The sequence below is a fragment of the Oncorhynchus mykiss genome, chromosome 11, assembly GCF_013265735.2.
Source record: "Oncorhynchus mykiss isolate Arlee chromosome 11, USDA_OmykA_1.1, whole genome shotgun sequence".
In the NCBI taxonomy this organism is placed as follows: Eukaryota; Metazoa; Chordata; class Actinopteri; order Salmoniformes; family Salmonidae; genus Oncorhynchus; species Oncorhynchus mykiss.
In genome coordinates this window covers 46,051,005-46,067,904 of record NC_048575.1, presented here as the reverse complement: position 1 = coordinate 46,067,904, position 16,900 = coordinate 46,051,005, and the positions used below count along the sequence as shown (strand labels likewise).

At 42.3% G+C, this 16,900-nt stretch overlaps 1 pseudogene; it reads left to right on the top strand.

The window, feature by feature from the left end:
- The first annotated feature begins 60 nt into the window (after positions 1–60).
- The window catches only part of LOC110535750, a 36,656-nt pseudogene continuing 19,816 nt past the window's right edge, over positions 61–16,900 (top strand).

Genomic DNA, 16,900 nt, shown 5'->3' with positions numbered 1-16,900 from the left:
GGAGATTATCAGCAAATTTTGTGAAGGTTCCCAAAAACCCAATAAGCAACGATCTAAAAGAGAACACTTTTTGAAGAAAAACATTTATACAGTTGAACTACTAGCTCTCTCTTTCTCCTGCCGTGTACTGTGTCTACCCGTCCCGGACCCGAAACATAATAGTAGAGAAGAGACTGACTTGATTCTAGCACAATGTATCTCTTGCTCACCAGCTGCCAGTAGTGTGCAACCAACATTGCCTTTAGCCCAAAGGGAGATACAGAACCCAAGTGCCCAAAACCCTGTTTTAGCATGGGCAGAGCCATTGAGGACGCATCATTTTCAAGTAGTCAACTGGATGGGTCTTCTTATGGGTTACGGTTCACATGATTCTATCCAGGTCATTAGCCAATTAATTAGACTCATGAGCAAACGTTCCATAACTGCAGGTGGCAGTACATTGCCAACCCAGGCTTTATACCTGTTCAAACAACACACTCCAGGTGGCAGTATGCACCATTCCAGTTGGTTTACCAACTCATAGAGGTAGTAGAAGAAAATAGACTACTTCAAAATTGAGATGGCCTCAATGGCGCTGCCCGTGCGCTCACAGACATATTGCGCCCTCTAACCGTCGCTATGCTTTAGCTGTTGGGCTGCAGCAAGCTGGCATTTAGAAATTTGAAATATTAGACTTTTTGAAATCAAACAGATATTGAATCAGGGGACCACTTGAGGGCAATGGAGCACATCAAAGCTGAAGGAGACCTTCAAGTCTGCGCAGGTTAACCCTTGACCTTTGTCTAAACAAATTACCAGTGTATTCCAGTAGTGTCAGGTTCCAATGATATGTGGAAGATAAGCTTGCACCCCCAAAAACTGTATGACATACTAAATTATATTTTGATATTTCTGTATACCGGTAGTCGATCTTACCTAAGGTTGCGAAGGGAGGGTATATCACATGTAAAATATATTGAATAAGATGATTATAAAATGACAAAACATTATCCTCAATATAAACCAACTTAGAGAATACCATTAGTGTTTCATATGAGGGTTTCAGCATGAAATATGTCATTTTTTTTACAAACTATGTCAATATGTTTAATGTTTTGGCGTCAAACTGGGAAAGGGGGATACCTAGTCAGTTGTTTCAACTGAATGCCTTCAACTGAATTAGATAGGTGTGGGGGGGCTGCCTTAATCGACATCCACCTTGACATCCACCTCTTCGGCGCCCGGGGAACAGTGGGTTAAACTGCCTTGCTCAGGGGCAGAACGACAGATTTTTTCCTTGTTAGCTCGGGGATTTGATCCAGCAACCTTTTGGTGGTGGCAGTTGGGAAAAAAGGCAATAGTTGGAAGAGTTGGAGTTAATTGAAAATAATGCCATTGTTGATTTCTTTAATTAGGCTATTTTCTCTTGAACCATATGGTCTATTTCAGGGGTGTCAAACTTATTCCACGGAGGGCCGAGTGTCTGCAGGTTTTTGTTTTTTCCTTTCACTTAAGACCTAGACAAACAGGTGAAGGGAGTTCCTTACTAATTAGTCATCTTAATTCATTAATCGAGTACAAGGATGGAGTGAAATCCCACAGACACTTAGCCCTCTGTGGAATGAGTTTGACATGTGGTCTTTCTACTAGAAACTCATGGACACATTAAATGAATACTAAATATGAATACATTTTTAAAAAGTTAAGTGTAAATTACCAAAATTATGATAGATTGCCATAGACTTTCTGATAATTACTGAAGATTCTGGTAAATTACCGGTAGCTTTGCAACCTTAACCTTACCATTCATTTTGGATTTTTGGATCTGCGTATAGCTGGGTCTACAAAACATGGCCTAGGATGTGGACTGATTTTGACAAAAGGCCACTTTTGAGATCTGAAAACATCTGATAAACTTTGATTGGAGTTTAATATCCGTTTTAAGGCTGTGTTGATTTTCTGTGGAATGTGACTCCTTTTCATCTGTTCCCAATTGATTTCATGTAACATTTAAAATAAAACGCTTTCCCTAAGGTCGATGAATGAAAGAGTCGAGGGCTTAGTGGCCAGATAGGATTTCATGTTCCCTGCCAGCTACAAACCCAGAGCTCTAAAACATAAATGAGGACCTCACCAAGTGTTGGGCTCTTGTTCAGCCTAAGTAGTATTGCTTTGAGCACGAGGTGCTATTAATAGTCTTGACACTTGAGACGTTTTGGCAAATCAACTGATTTTCTCTAGATGAAAAAAAACTTGACTCAAAGAGCCAATCTCAAAAACTCATATCAGTAACATCAACACATGGTTTCATTTGAAATAATGAGTTATACATGAGGCAGCAGTAGCCACTCGGAGTTGAATCCATTGAATCGGGCCACTCTGGACACCCTTGCGAGAGTTTCTGGCGTTTCCTCTTTGTGTTTGTACCCCCATGCCCAACTTGCTCGTGTTTCCTTCCTGTGCACACGCTCCGTCCCCAGGATCACACGGGACATATCTGGTTTCATCTCAGAACAGTGCTCATTGTTCCCTACAATGATATGTATCAATACGACAAAACAGTATGTCTGTTGTATTTCCTCATGACCTGGGATTATCTCCTGGTTATCAGGTGTATTTTATTAAGATGCTGGATGAGGCGGGCTGGCTGAGTCGGTCCGAGTGCTACCACGGGATAGGGGGACGGGGTGCCCAGTCGCTCACTGGCTGTTCTTTGGCCAATACAAAGAGAGGGACAGAGAGAGTGTGAGGAGTGTAAACGACGACGACTGACAGAAGATGGTGCTCCTGACTGCCAAAATCATGGCAGAGAACTGCGCTCTTTGTCACAGTCGGGGGTCTGGTCACTACTCTTGTAACCACCTTCATCCCCCTGTGGAAGACCTTGAACTCGGACCTGAACTAAGCGGAGAACTAGTAGTAAGGCCTGTGGCACACCTGCATCTTCACAGAGGAGGTTGGGATATAGCCTTTGAATCCCTCATGGCCCTGCCTGTGGACTTGCTGGCCTCCATGGTGCTCATGCTGTTGTCAGGGCACTAGGGCCCTGACCATGGTGGTGACCTTCCCAGGCCTGAAGGGAGTGGAGCTGGGCTCTCTGGAAGCAGCAGGGTTTGAAGAGGGCCTCCTCATTGTCAGCGGTGTGCTGTCCTGGGTGTCGGGGCTCACCACCCTGGCCCGTCTCCCTGGTGGCCTACATGACTGTGGTAGAGTTCTGGGACGAGAACCTGGCCGACGTGGTTTCATGCTGGGAGTTTGGAGAGGCCATGTTCTCTGGCTGGTTCTCGGGCCTCTTCCTGGTCATTGGAGGCTCCCTCTTCTTTGTGGCTGTGTACATGGCAGACCACAACCTGCAGCAGTGAGTGGCCAGCCTCCCAAACACCCCCCAGGAGAAGCCAAGGGGACAGTACTACTTAAAGACAGGTTTTATAGTCAAACTTTCGGTTGATCAAGTTATCTTTATTGTCCCAATTGGGAAATTTACAGTCGGGGTTCAACAATAAAAAATAAAAATAAAAACAGTGACAACCATACAACCGATATAAACATAACATGAAACAATGAGATGGATAAAAAGGAGTAATAATTGTGCAAAAGTGCAGCAATAGAGAGACATTTCATGTGCAGATTCAGAAAGTTAATGGCCTGTGGGATAAAATAGTTATTGTATATGTTGCTATTGAATTTGGGAAGTCTGAAGGGAGAAGCGCAAAATGGTCAAGGTGGGGGTGACCAGGACAGTCTAGGATACTGTTAGTTCTCCTCACCATTCGCTTTCTGAACGCCACTGAGCTGTGCCTGTTGCATCCCAATGAAATTGCTGCCCACTTTAACCACCCCGTACAACTTATTTCTGTTGCAAACATTGATTGCCAAACCAGGCCACCTTTGAGAACATCAATACGGATTCAATAAAACAGTGTCATCATTGTCTTGCTGACGTTAAAAGAGTTAATCTCAGATGGTATGTGTTCTCCTCAAACGTCAACTTGTTGTCCAGCACTGTTCCCAGGTACTTGTAGATACTGACCAGCTCAATGTCATGTCCCATGACCACAGTGGGTGTGGGGTTCAGTGGCGGCCTTCTAAAGTCAATGGCCATATCTTTAGTTTGGAAGACATTCAGTTGGAGGAAGCAGTTTTCAAACCATGACGCGAAGTCATCTACCACAGGCCCATGTTCAGACTCTCCATCCTGTAGGAGACTGACGACGACAGAGTCATCTACCACAGGCCCATGCTCAGACTCTCCATCCTGTAGGAGACTGACGATGACAGTCATCTACCACAGGCCCATGCTCAGACTCTCCATCCTGTAGGAGACTGACGACGACAGAGTCATCTACCACAGGCCCATGCTCAGAATCTCCATCCTGTAGTAGACTGACGATGACAGAGTCATCTACCACAGGCCCATGCTGCAGACTCTCCATCCTGTAGTAGACTGACGATGACAGAGTCATCTACCACAGGCCCATGCTGCAGACTCTCCATCCTGTAGTAGACTGACGATGACAGAGTCATCTACCACAAGCCCATGCTGCAGACTCTCCATCCTGTAGGAGACTGACGATGACAGAGTCATCTACCACAGGCTCATGCTTCAGACTCTCCATCCTGTAGTAGACTGACGACGACAGTCATCAGCAAACTTGATGATGTGCCTGTTTTCATATTCGCTACGACAGTCGTTAGTGTATAGTATGTATAGGAGAGGAGAGAAGACACAACCTTACCAAACGGTGGAGGAGCAGAGCTGCTTTGACATGACGCCATTTAATCACACTTGTTGGGACTGGTCGGTAAGGAAGTCCACTATCCAGCCCACAAGGCTCACATCCAGCTTGATGTGGGAGGAGCTTCTCTGCTAGTATGTGAAGCTGGATAGTATTGAAGGGAGACGAGAAGTCCATGAACAGAAGCCTCAAGTGGGGGTTTTCGGCCCTCCAGGTGCTTGTAGAGGAAGTTGAGTAGGGTTAGAGTGTGGTCCTCCATCCCTCGCTTGGCCCTGTAAGCAAACTGCAGGGGGTTCAGGGAATACTCAAGAGTTTAGGCACCTTCTGCAGCTTGAGTGAAAATGTGATGAAAAAATCTACTGAGTTGTTCTGCACATGACTTAAGTTCCTGTCCACCAATGTCTGGTCCTGGGCTCTTTTTTTAAACTTTGGTCTGTCTGAATAGGCTGGTGACACTGGATGCAAAATTCAATTTTGGGAGTAGCAATTGTCCTCATACGCATCTGAGTAATTCCTCCACTAACGTTCTGATTGTCAGATCTGAGATAAAACCATTTAGCTCATCAGCCAGTCCTTTGTGTTTAAACGGTATCATCTTGTTTCCCTTGTCTTGTAGCCCAACCACAGTTCTCATTCCATTCCAGGCAGCTCTCAGATTGTTGCTACTCCAGATAGCTTTTATTGGTCCAAACCTTCACTTACCGCTTTTGCGCTCTCTCACTCTTCAGCACAGTCCTGTAGAGAGGCAGAAGTTGCACTGTGTTGTGGTCAGATGAGCTCTCGCTTTTGCCCTTTCTCACTCTTCAGCCCAGTCCTGTAGAGAGGCAGAAGATGCACTGTGTTGTGGTCAGATGAGCTCTCGCTTTTGCCCTTTCTCACTCTTCAGCCCAGTCCTGTAGAGAGGCAGAAGTTGCACTGTGTTGTGGTCAGATGAGCTCTCGCTTTTGCCCTTTCTCACTCTTCAGCCCAGTCCTGTAGAGAGGCAGAAGATGCACTGTGTTGTGGTCAGATGAACTCTCGCTGTAGACTTGTAGGCCCCTCTGATGGAGCCATAACATAGGTTCAGGGTCTTGTTGAGGTGTGTTGGGAAGGTGACATATTAATCTGTGTTATTCTGAGTTTTCTTCATGTTACAGCGATTTAAAATGTCCTAAAAGAATATTGGGGGCATCAGGAGACAGAGGTTGCATTTTGTGTCACAGTATAAATAAGATTAGCAACATTCTTCGCATTGGCATTACGGTGAATGTAAACGACCATTATAAATATTTGGGGAAACTCTCTTGGGAGATAGAAAGGCGACAGCAGCTCAATATCAGGTAGACATAGTCTCGCAGGACAGTTACATTGTTGCACCATCGGTGATCTATGCACAAGCAGACTCTGCCCCCGTGATTTCCCAGTCGAACTGCTGTCCCCATCCAGTCGGAACAGACACCCGAATCATTTTATCTCCAAAGACGAGTCAGTCAGCCAAGACTCATTAAAAGCCATAAAACAGGTGCCTCTGCTCTCCTGAAGATGATTGACCTTTGCCTGCAACTCGTCTATTTTATTCCTCAAGGATTGCACATTCGCCAGGATAATATAAGGTAAGGGGATGCGTAGCCTGCTGCTGATGTTTAATCCGTAATCGAACGCCACCTCTCCTCCCCCGTTTGCGAACATGGCCATCCTTTCCACGGTTCAGAGCATTAAATCTATTCATCGATTGCCAACACTTTCATGTGTTTCAGAAGAGAGTCCACAGACTTGTTAAGGGGTTTATCCACCGAAGCCGGGCGATCCCATTGCAGCAGGAACTCCAGTGAGTAACGTTTTGTTTGTTTGGGAGTGGCAAGAGTTCACGAAGGCCAATGGAGAGATTCAGTAACGTTATAATCAACCAAACAAGTGAAAAAAGTATCTCCATTTTACGAATGATCTCAAACATTTAGAACATTTGCCACATCTAACTGGACAAAAACAGACTTACTTGGGACTTTACAAACAACATAGTAACAGAAAGTGTAACACAAACACCTGCTATCTGGAGCCGCAGCTTTGAATGCCTAATTTGATTATTTTAATGAGAACGGTAAGAGAAGCTACAGTTGACTGTGTGAAGTTGACTTCAGACTGTGACTACCTGGGTCTATTTTGAGATATTAAAACTAGGGTTGCAAAGCTACTGGTAATTTACCAGTAATCAGTAATCTTCAGTACATTTGGTAATTCATAGAAAATATATGGCAATCTATCATAACCTTGGTAATTTATACTTGAATAGTAAAGAAATAGAATCATTTATATCTGTCTATATTGTCCATTAGCTTCTAGTAGATAGACCATATGGTTCAAGAGAGAATTGCCTAGTTAATGAAAAAAGCATCTAATGAACAATGGCAATATTTCAATTAACTCTGCCAACTAGTGACTTTTTTTCACAACTGCCACCAGTTTGACCACAGAACGAACATTTTTTATAATTTTACCTTTATTTCACTAGGCAAGTCAGTTAAGAACAAATTCTTATTTTCAATGACGGCCTAGGAACTGGGTGGGTTAACTGCCTGTTCAGGGGCAGAACGACAGATTTGTACCTTGTCAGCTCGGGGATTTGAATTTGCAACCTTTCGGTTACCAACGCTCTAACCACTAAACTACCCTGCCGCCCCATTGACAACATATACATATAGACCATAGTTCATGATGAAACACAATGGTATTCACTAAACTGAAGTTATTTAGGATAATGTTTACAGCATTGTCATTATATTTTCATTTTATTCAATATATTTGACGTGATAAAGCCACATAGAGGGCCAGAGATTATTACAGACGCCTGTGATAATCTCAAGTACCCAAAAGGGCCACTAGATGTCTTGTGATAGATTACTTCAAATCCTTGGTAGTTTACTGGTACATTCTGAACGTTTCCAGGAATATACCCTCCCTTTGCAACTCTAATTAAAACACAATTTTTAAATGTTTGATAGCCACCTTTTGTATATTTCGATATTGTTTGACATGGATAAAGTCCTGTATTTCTGATGGAAAAGTGCAATGAAAGCTTTTGTCGGTAACCCTAACCCGTTTGCACTCATTTTATTAATTGCATGAGCCTCTGGTCATTGTAATTCATGTACCTGCTTGGTTTCTGTATGTCTGGTCTCTTGATATGGACAATTCCAGAGTAACGGGATTACGCTGAGAACTGTTCAAAATGTATTCCAAACTAAAACCATTGATTTTGAAGTTGAACATACCATATAACTTAACAAGTAAAAAAAAAATGGATTGTACAATATTTGCCGATTTTTTTTATTATTTTCCAAATTCTTCAAGCTCTGTAAAATGTGTCATTGATAGACAAGCATTTTCAAGTCTTGACATAGAATTTCAAGCAGATTTAAGTCAAAACTGTAACTCGGCCACTCAGGAACATTCACTGTCTTCTTGGTAAGCCATTCCGGGGTAGATTTGGCCTTGTGTTTTTAGGTTATTGTCCTGCTGAAAGGTGAATTCATCTCCCAGTGTCTGGTGGAAAGCAGATTGAACCAGGTTTTCCTCTAGGATTTTTCCTGTGCTTAGCTCAATTCTGTTTATTTTTTATCCAGGAAAAACTCCCCAGTCCTTAACAATTTCAAGCATACCCATAACATGATGCAGACACCACTATACTTGAAAATATGAAGAGTGGTACTCAGTAATGACTGGATTTGCCCCAAACATAACACCTTTGTTTTCAGGACAAAAAGTGAATTGCTTTGCCACATTTTTTTGCAGTATTACTTTAGCGCCTTGTTGCAAACAGAATGCATGCTTTGGAATATTTGTTCTTCTGTACAGGCTTCCTTCTTTTCACTCTGTCAGTTAGGTCAATATTGTTGAGTAACTAAAAGGTTGTTGAACCATCCTCCGTTTTCTCCAATCACTGCCATTAAACTATGTAACTGTTTTGAAGCCACCATTGTCTACATGGTGGAATCCCTGAGCGATTTCCTTCCCCTCCGGCAACTGAGTTAGGAAGGACGGCTGTATACTTGCAGTGACTGGGTGTATTGATGCACCATCCAAAGTGTAACTTTTCATTCTTAATTAATTTGTAAACATTTCTAAAAACATAATTCCACATTGACATTATGTCATATTGTTTGTTGACCAGTGACAAAACAAAAAAAGTCAAGGGGTGTGAATACATTTTCCAAAGGCACTATAACTTCCACCAGTTAGAGGTAGTTAGAGGTAGTTTCGTGAGCCAATGCTAACTAGCATTAATGCAATAACTAGAAGTCTATGGGTATCTGCTAGCATGCTAGTAGATATCTATAGACGTCCAGTCATTGTGCTAACACTAGTTAGCATTGGCTCACGAAACTACCTCTAGTTTATATATTGTATCGTCCCTTAAGGGATACATTGGGATTTTGGCAATGAGGCCCTTTATCTACTTCCCCAGAGTCAAATTAACTCATGTATACCATTTTTATGTCTCAGTGTCTAGTATGAAATAAGTAATATATATATATATATATATATATATATATATATATATATATATATATACACACAAAAAAAAGGAAATGATAAGATGGCTTTGAGAAGTGTTTTTCCTCAATTACCTCGACTAACCGATGCCCGGTTAGTAATTTTACTGCTGCTCTTTAATTATTTTTTATTTATTATTATCTATTTTTTTTTACTTGTTTTTTTTGTTGGTTAAGGGCTTGTTAGTAAGCATTTCACTGTAAGGTAACATGTTGTATTTGGCGCATGTGACAAATAAAATGTGATACAATTTGAAATGCTATCTTATTTTTTAGGGTCCCTGATCAATATTACGTAACATAAGGGGGAGCTATTTATTTTCTAATGCAAACTCTGCAGTTATTTCTTTAGTGTAATATATTGACGATCCCTAACGATCTCCGGATAGTTGTGGCAAAGTTAGGCTAACTTCAGCTACCTTAGCCACTGCTACCTAAACATCTATGGGAGTGGTGGGGTCATGTGGTAGCTGTTAATTTATTTGGTTGCCATATCACCTTTAAGTAACATCAAGCAAAATGATTGAGTTGATTTGGCCATGCCGCATGCCTTTACTACTCCCATTGATTTTTAGCTAGTGGTGGCTAAAGTTAGCTGAAGTTTCTACGGGCTGTTTAAAGAAAACCGAACCATGGATTACAGTTAGTCTGGGCCCAAAGACTACTTTCAGCGTGAGGGACCGTCTAACAAAAAGTGGAACTTCCCCTTTAAGTATGGCAATTGCTGAGATTCATTGCGACAGGGAAGATAAATGAATTGTAAGCCTCAATAGATACTTCCAATGATTTTTTTAGTACACTTGGCCACATGAGGCAGCCTGAGTTCTTAATGCACATTTTGGCTCAGAAACAAGGAGCTAGACAAAAAAAAAGTTTGTTTGAGGAAATGTAAATGTAAAAGGGAGAAAGTTCAAGCAATCATTTTTCACCAAGTAAAGTAAAATGAGTCACTCTCTGTGTCAAAGTCAGTTAAATCAGATTTTTTTTGTATTTACACAGCCTAGTATTGCCCAGAGAGTGGCAGGGGTTAAGCCTACACTTAAAGCTGCTGACATTAACATTTGGAGATCGTAGCTCGTAAATGAGTCACCCATTTGCTAGCCTGTAGTACTTTAATCTGGGTTTTTGGAGTGTGTGGCTGGCTGTCCCTGGGCAAGTGTGCAGATAGGAGTACTACCAGAAATAAATGAAACTGAGTGATGTACCAGTAATGGCATGTTGTGACCCTCCTCCTGCCGTCGGGTCGAGAGATGATCGGTCATCTTGCTTACCTTATAGTAACAATAACACTTGACAGACACACGTGCATGCACACACACACACATTCACACACCCAGTGTTGTTGTTCGTTCTCTATGTGACCAGCAGAGGGTATTTTTTTGCAGAGCAACAATACACAAGAGAGCCCAAGTGATTGCTTGTTTGCAGTGGCTGAGCATTACAGGCAAATCGAAACATTTCATTTGCAACGTTATGGTTCAGGTGTCACCTCTGGGTCCAGGTATTTTAATAGTCTTTGTTTTTAATGACCTGTATAATATTTTAAATACTTTTTGTTTACTTTCTAGCATTCAAAATAATAGAAAGCTATATTTTATTTCCCCAAAACCTGTCAATACAACTCACTGGGACAAGCCAATTTGCTTGCCCGTAGTACTTTAATTAAAGACCTGCAGTATAAAGGACTTGCATTATGTTTTAGCATTAATTAACAGTTCCATATAAACAAAATCATGTATGATGTGTAACTATTTGTCAATTTAAGTGTTGTTCATGTTGCAAAGAGGCTCAAATGCCTACGCAATTCAAGAATAACCCAGCTGTGTGTTGTTGGTGCAGTATTTCCATAAAATCAATCACTTTACATGAATTATGATATGAGGCCTTTGCCGTTGTCATAAATTGCAGAGGGGATCTGACAATCCACCTGGATAATAATACATCATTGTAAATGAACAATTCAATCAGAGAAACCAGCACAGCTGGATAACAAGGACTGCTTCAGTGTTCCCTTTTCCCACTCTATCCAGCAAGCAGGGGAAAACTATACTTTTCTGGTTGCAAACTGGTTTTCTGTTGATAAATACACAAGATTACAACCAAGCAAATATGTCTTTTTCCCCTAACGTCTTGGAAATATTTCATATTTCGGTTATTAACTGGTCAGATTTACAACCAGTAAGAAATGTCTTCTGGTCGCTTCCTGAACTGAAAGATAAACGCAACATGCAACATTTTAAAAGTTTTTACTGAGTTACAGTTCATATAAGGAAATCAGTCAATTGAAATAAATAAAATGGGGCCCTAATCTGTGGCTTTAACATGACTGGGAATACAGATATGCATCTGTTGGTCACAAAGACTTTTTTTTTTTTTAAGTACGTGTGTGACCACCATTTGCCTCATGCTGCGTGACACATCTCCTTCACATAGAGTTGAGCAGGCTGTTGATTGTGTCCCACGCCTCTCCAATGGCTGTGCGAAATTGCTGGATGTTGGCAGGAACTGGAACATGCTATCGTACACATCGATCCAGAGCATCCCAAACATGCTCAATGGGTGACATGTCTGGTGAGTATGCAGGTCATGGAAGAAATGGTACATTTTCAGCTTTAAGGAATTGTGAACAGATCCTTGTGACATGGGGCCGTGCATAATCATGCTGAAACATGAGGTGATGGCGGCGGGTGACTGGCGCGACAATGTGGCTCAGGATCTCGTCACGGTATCTAATGTGCATTCAAATTTCTTTTGATAAAATGCAATTGGGTTCGTTGTCCGTAGCTTATCCCTGCCCATACATAACCCCACTGCCACCATGGGGCACTCTGTTCATAATGTTGACGTCAGTAAACCACTTGCTCATATTACGCACGGTGCCTGCTTTCTGCCCGGTACAGTTGAAAGCGGGATTCATCCTTGAAGACCACATTTCTCCAGCATGCCAGTGTTCAGTGGGCAAATGCTCACTTTTGATGAAGTCGGTTACGACGCCGAACTGCAGTCAAGTCAAGACTCTGGTGAGCTTGACGAGCATGCAGATGAGCTTCCCTGAGACCGTTTCTGACAATTTGTGCAGAACTTCTTCGGCTGTGCAAACCCACAATTTCAACAACTGTCCAGGAGGCTCATCTGAGAACACCCCGCAGGTTAAAAAGCCGGATGTGGAGGTCCTGGGCTGGCGTGGTTACACATGGTCTGCGGTTGTGAGGCCGGTTGGAAGTATTGCCAAATCGTCAAAAATTACGTTGGAGGCGGCTTATGGTAGAGAAAGTAACATTTAAATTATCCGGCAACAGCTCTGGTGGACATTCCTGCAGTCAGCATGCAATTGCACGCTCCCTGAACTTGAGACATTAGTGGCATTGCGTTGTGTGACAAAACTGCACGTTTTATAGTGGCCTTTTATTGTCCCCAACACAAGGTGCACTTGTGTAATGATGATCATGCTGTTTAATCAGCTTCTTGATATGCCACACCTGGCAGGTGGATGTATTATCTTGGAAAAGTAGAAATGCTCACTAACAGGGATGTAAGCAAATTAGTTGACATTTTTGAGAAATAAGCTTCTTGTGCGTATGAAACATTTCTGGGAAATGTTATTTCAGCTCATGAAACATGGGACCAACACGTTACATGTTGCAGTCAGATAGGTATTTACAAGTGGGCAGAACATTTCCACACAGACGGGCATGTAAAGTGGCAAGAAAAAGTATGTGAACCCTTTGGAATTACCTGGATTTCTGCATAAATTGGTTGGTTTTCAAATTGGTTTTCAAATTTGATCTGATCTTCATCTAAGTCAAAACAGTGTGTTTCAACTAATAACACACAAATTATTGTATTTTTCTTGTCTATATTGAATACATAATTTAAACATTCTCAGTGTAGGTTGGAAAAAGTACAGTTGAAGTCGGAAGTTTACATACACCTTAGCCAAATACATTTCAACTCAGTTTTTCACAATTCCTGACATTTAATCCTAGTTACATTCCCTGTCTTAGGTCAATTAATTTAAGAATGTAAAATGTCCGAATAATAGTAGTGATTTATTTCAGCTTTTCTTTCATCACATTCCCAGTGGGTCAGAAATTTACGTACACTCAATTAGTATTTGGTAGCATTGCCTTTAAATTGTTTAACTTGGGTCAAACATTTCGAGTAGCCACCCTCATTAAGTTGTGTGAATTTTGGCCCATTCCTCTTGACAGAGCTGGTGTAGCTGAGTCAGATTTGTAGGTCTCCTTGTTCGCACACACTTTTTCAGTTCTGCCCACAAATGTTCTATGGGATTGAGGTCAGGGCTTTGATGGCCACTCCAATACCCTGACTTTGTTGTCCTTAAGCCATTTTGTCACAACTTTGGAAGTATGCTTGGGGTCATTGTCCATTTGGAAGACCCATTTGCGACCAAGCTTTAACTTCCTGACTGATGTCTTGAGATGTTGCTTCAATATATCCACATTATTGTCCTGCCTCATGATGCCATCTATTTTGTGAAGTGCACCAGTCCCTCCTGCAGCAAAGCACCCCCACAACATGATACTGCCACCCCCATACTTCACGGTTGGGATGGTGTTATTCGGCTTACAAGCCTCCCCCTTTTTCCTCCAATCATAATGACGGTCAGTATGGCCAAACAGTTCTATTTTTGTTTCATGAGACCAGAGGACATTTCTCCAAAAAGTACGATCTATGTCCCCATGTGCAGTTGCAAACTGTAGTCTGTTTTTTTTTATGGCGGTTTTGGAGCAGTGGCTTCTTCCTTGCTGAGCGGCCTTTCAGGTTGTGTCGGTATAGGATTAGTTTTACTGTGGATATAGTTACTTTTGTACCTGTTTCCTCCAGCATCTTCACAAGGTCCTTTGCTGTTGTTCTGGGCTGATTTGCACTTTTCGCACCAAAGTACGTTCATCTCTAGGAGACAGAACGCGTCTTCTTCCTGAGCGGTATGACGGCTGCGTGGTCCCATGGTGTTTATACTTGCGTACTATTGTTTGTACAGTTGAACATGGTACCTTTATGTGTTTGGAAATTGCTCCCAAGGATGAACCTTAATACATCCACAGGTACACCTCCAATTGACTCAAATTATGTAAATTAGCTTGTCATGGCTTTAGAAGCTTCTGATATCATTTTCTGGAATTTTCTAAGCTGTTTCAAGGCATAGTCAACTTGGTGTATGTAAACTTCTGACCCACTGGAATTGTGATACAGTGAATTATAAGTTAAATCATCTGTCTGTAAACAATTGTGTGAAAAATTACTTGTGTCATGCACAAAGTAGATGTCCTAACCGACTTGCCAAAACTATAGTTTGTTAACAAGAAATGTGTGGAGTGGTTTTAAAATGAGTTTTAATGACTCCAACCTAAGTGTATGCAAATTCTGACTTCAACTGTATGTGAACCCCTAGGCTAATGACTTCTCCAAAAGCTAATTGGAGTCAGGAGTCAGCTAACCTGGAATCCAATCAACGAGATGAGATTGGAAATGTTGGTTAGAGCTGCCATGCCCTTAAGCTGGAAAGGGTTACAAAAGTATCTCTAAAAGCCTTGATGTTCATCAGTCCACAGTAAGACAAATTGTCTATAAATTAAGAAAGTTCGGCACTGTTGCTACTCTCCTTAGGAGTGGCTGTCCTGCAAAGATGACTGCAAGAGCACAGCGCAGAATGCTCAATGACGTTAAGAAGAATCCTAGAGTATCAGCTAAAGACTTACAGAAATCTCTGGAACATGCTAACATCTCTGACGAGTCTACGATATGTAAAACACAAAATAAGAATGGTGTTCATGGGAGGACATCACGGAAGAAGCCACTGCTGTCCCAAAAAAAAACATTGCTGCACTTCTGAAGTTTGCAAAAGTGCACCTGGATGTTCCACAGCGCTACTGGCAAAATAGCCTGATGACAGATGAAACCAAAGTTGAGTTGTTTGGACAACACAACACTGTGAGTGGAGAAAAAAAGGCACAGCACACCAACATTAACCTTATCCTAACTGTAAAGTATGGTGGAGGCAGCATCATGGTTTGGGGCTGCCTCTTGGCCTGGACAGCTTGCTATCATCAACGGAAAAATGAATTCCCATGTTTATCAAGACATTTTGCAGGAAAATGTTAGGCAATCTGTCCACCAATTGAAGCTCAACAGAAGTTGGGTGATGCAACAGGACAACGACCCAAAACGCAGAAGTAAATCAATAATAGAATGGCTTCAACAGAAGAAAATACATCTTCTGGAGTACCCCAGTCAGAGTCCTGACCTCAACCCAATTGAGATGCATGACCTTGAGCAGTTCACACCAGACATCCCAAGAATATTGCAGTTTAAACAGTTTTGTAAAGAGGAATGGTCCAAAATTCCTCTTGACCGTTGTGCAGGTCTGATCCGCAACGACAGAAAACATTTGGTTGAGGTCATTGCTGCCAAAGGAGGATCAACCAGTTATTACATCCAAGTGTTCACATACTTTAACCACGCTGCGCTGTAAATGTTTACATGGTGTGTTCAACAAAGACATGAAAACGTATAATTGTTTGTCTTCTTAGTTTAAGCAGACTGTGTTTGTCTATTGTTGTCCTAGATGAAGATCAGATCAAATTTTATGACCAATTTATGCAGAAATCCAGCTATTTCCAAAGGGTTCACATACTTTTTCTTGCCACTGTAGGTTAGGGTTACGGTTGGGGGAAGGGTTAGCTAACATGCTAACTAGTTGCTAATACCTATAATGCTAAAGTTTTCAGTGATGAGATTTGAGCACGCAACCAACATATCATGCTAGGGCCTCCCGAATGGCGCAGCGGTTTAAGGCACTGTATCGCAGTGCTGAGTTGTCACTACAGATCCGGGTTCGATCCCGGGCTGTGTTGCAGCCGGACGTGACTGGGAGGCGGTGCACAATTGGTCCACCATCGTCTTGGTTAGGGTAGGGTTTGGCCGGTTGGGATGTCCTTGTCCCATCATGCTGACACGGTTGCTAGTTGTACAATGTTTCCTCCGACACATTGGTGCGGCTGTCTTCCAGGTTAAGCGAGCAGTGTGTCAAGAATCAGTGCGGCTTGGCACGGTCATGTTTCGGAGGACGCATGGCTCTCAACCTTTGCCTCTCCCGAGTCCGTATGGGAGTTGCAGTGATGGGACAAGACTATAATTCCAATTTAGATATCACGACAAAGGGGTGAAAAGTTTTTAAAAAATAACAAAAATTAAACATCATGCTCATTTCACTGTCCTGGATTTACATTTACTATGTTATGTTTAGTTTATGAGACTAGTCTGACCAAGCAGGCAGACCAAGCAGGCAGAGCAAGCAGGCAGTGCAGGGGGGAGCCCAGGCAGACCAGCCAGTGCAGGGGGGAGCCCAGCCAGTCTTTAAACAGGCTTAACTGGCAGTCAGGTCTTTAGCATCTGAAGGCGATGCTGAAAGGATCTAAGCAGGAGGGGGAGTGTGTGTGTGTGTGTGTGTGTCTGCGTGTGTGGGAGAGAGTGAAAGAGGAAGGGGGGGAAGAGAGCCGAGCACTGTGAGAATTTGTGCCATGTTAGCATCCACCCAGCAACTCTGTCAATACTGCATACGGCTTGGAAACTGGCAGAGGTCCCTGGTGCTGCATTCGCAGGCTCCGTCAGTGAGAGAGAGCAGCTTCCACG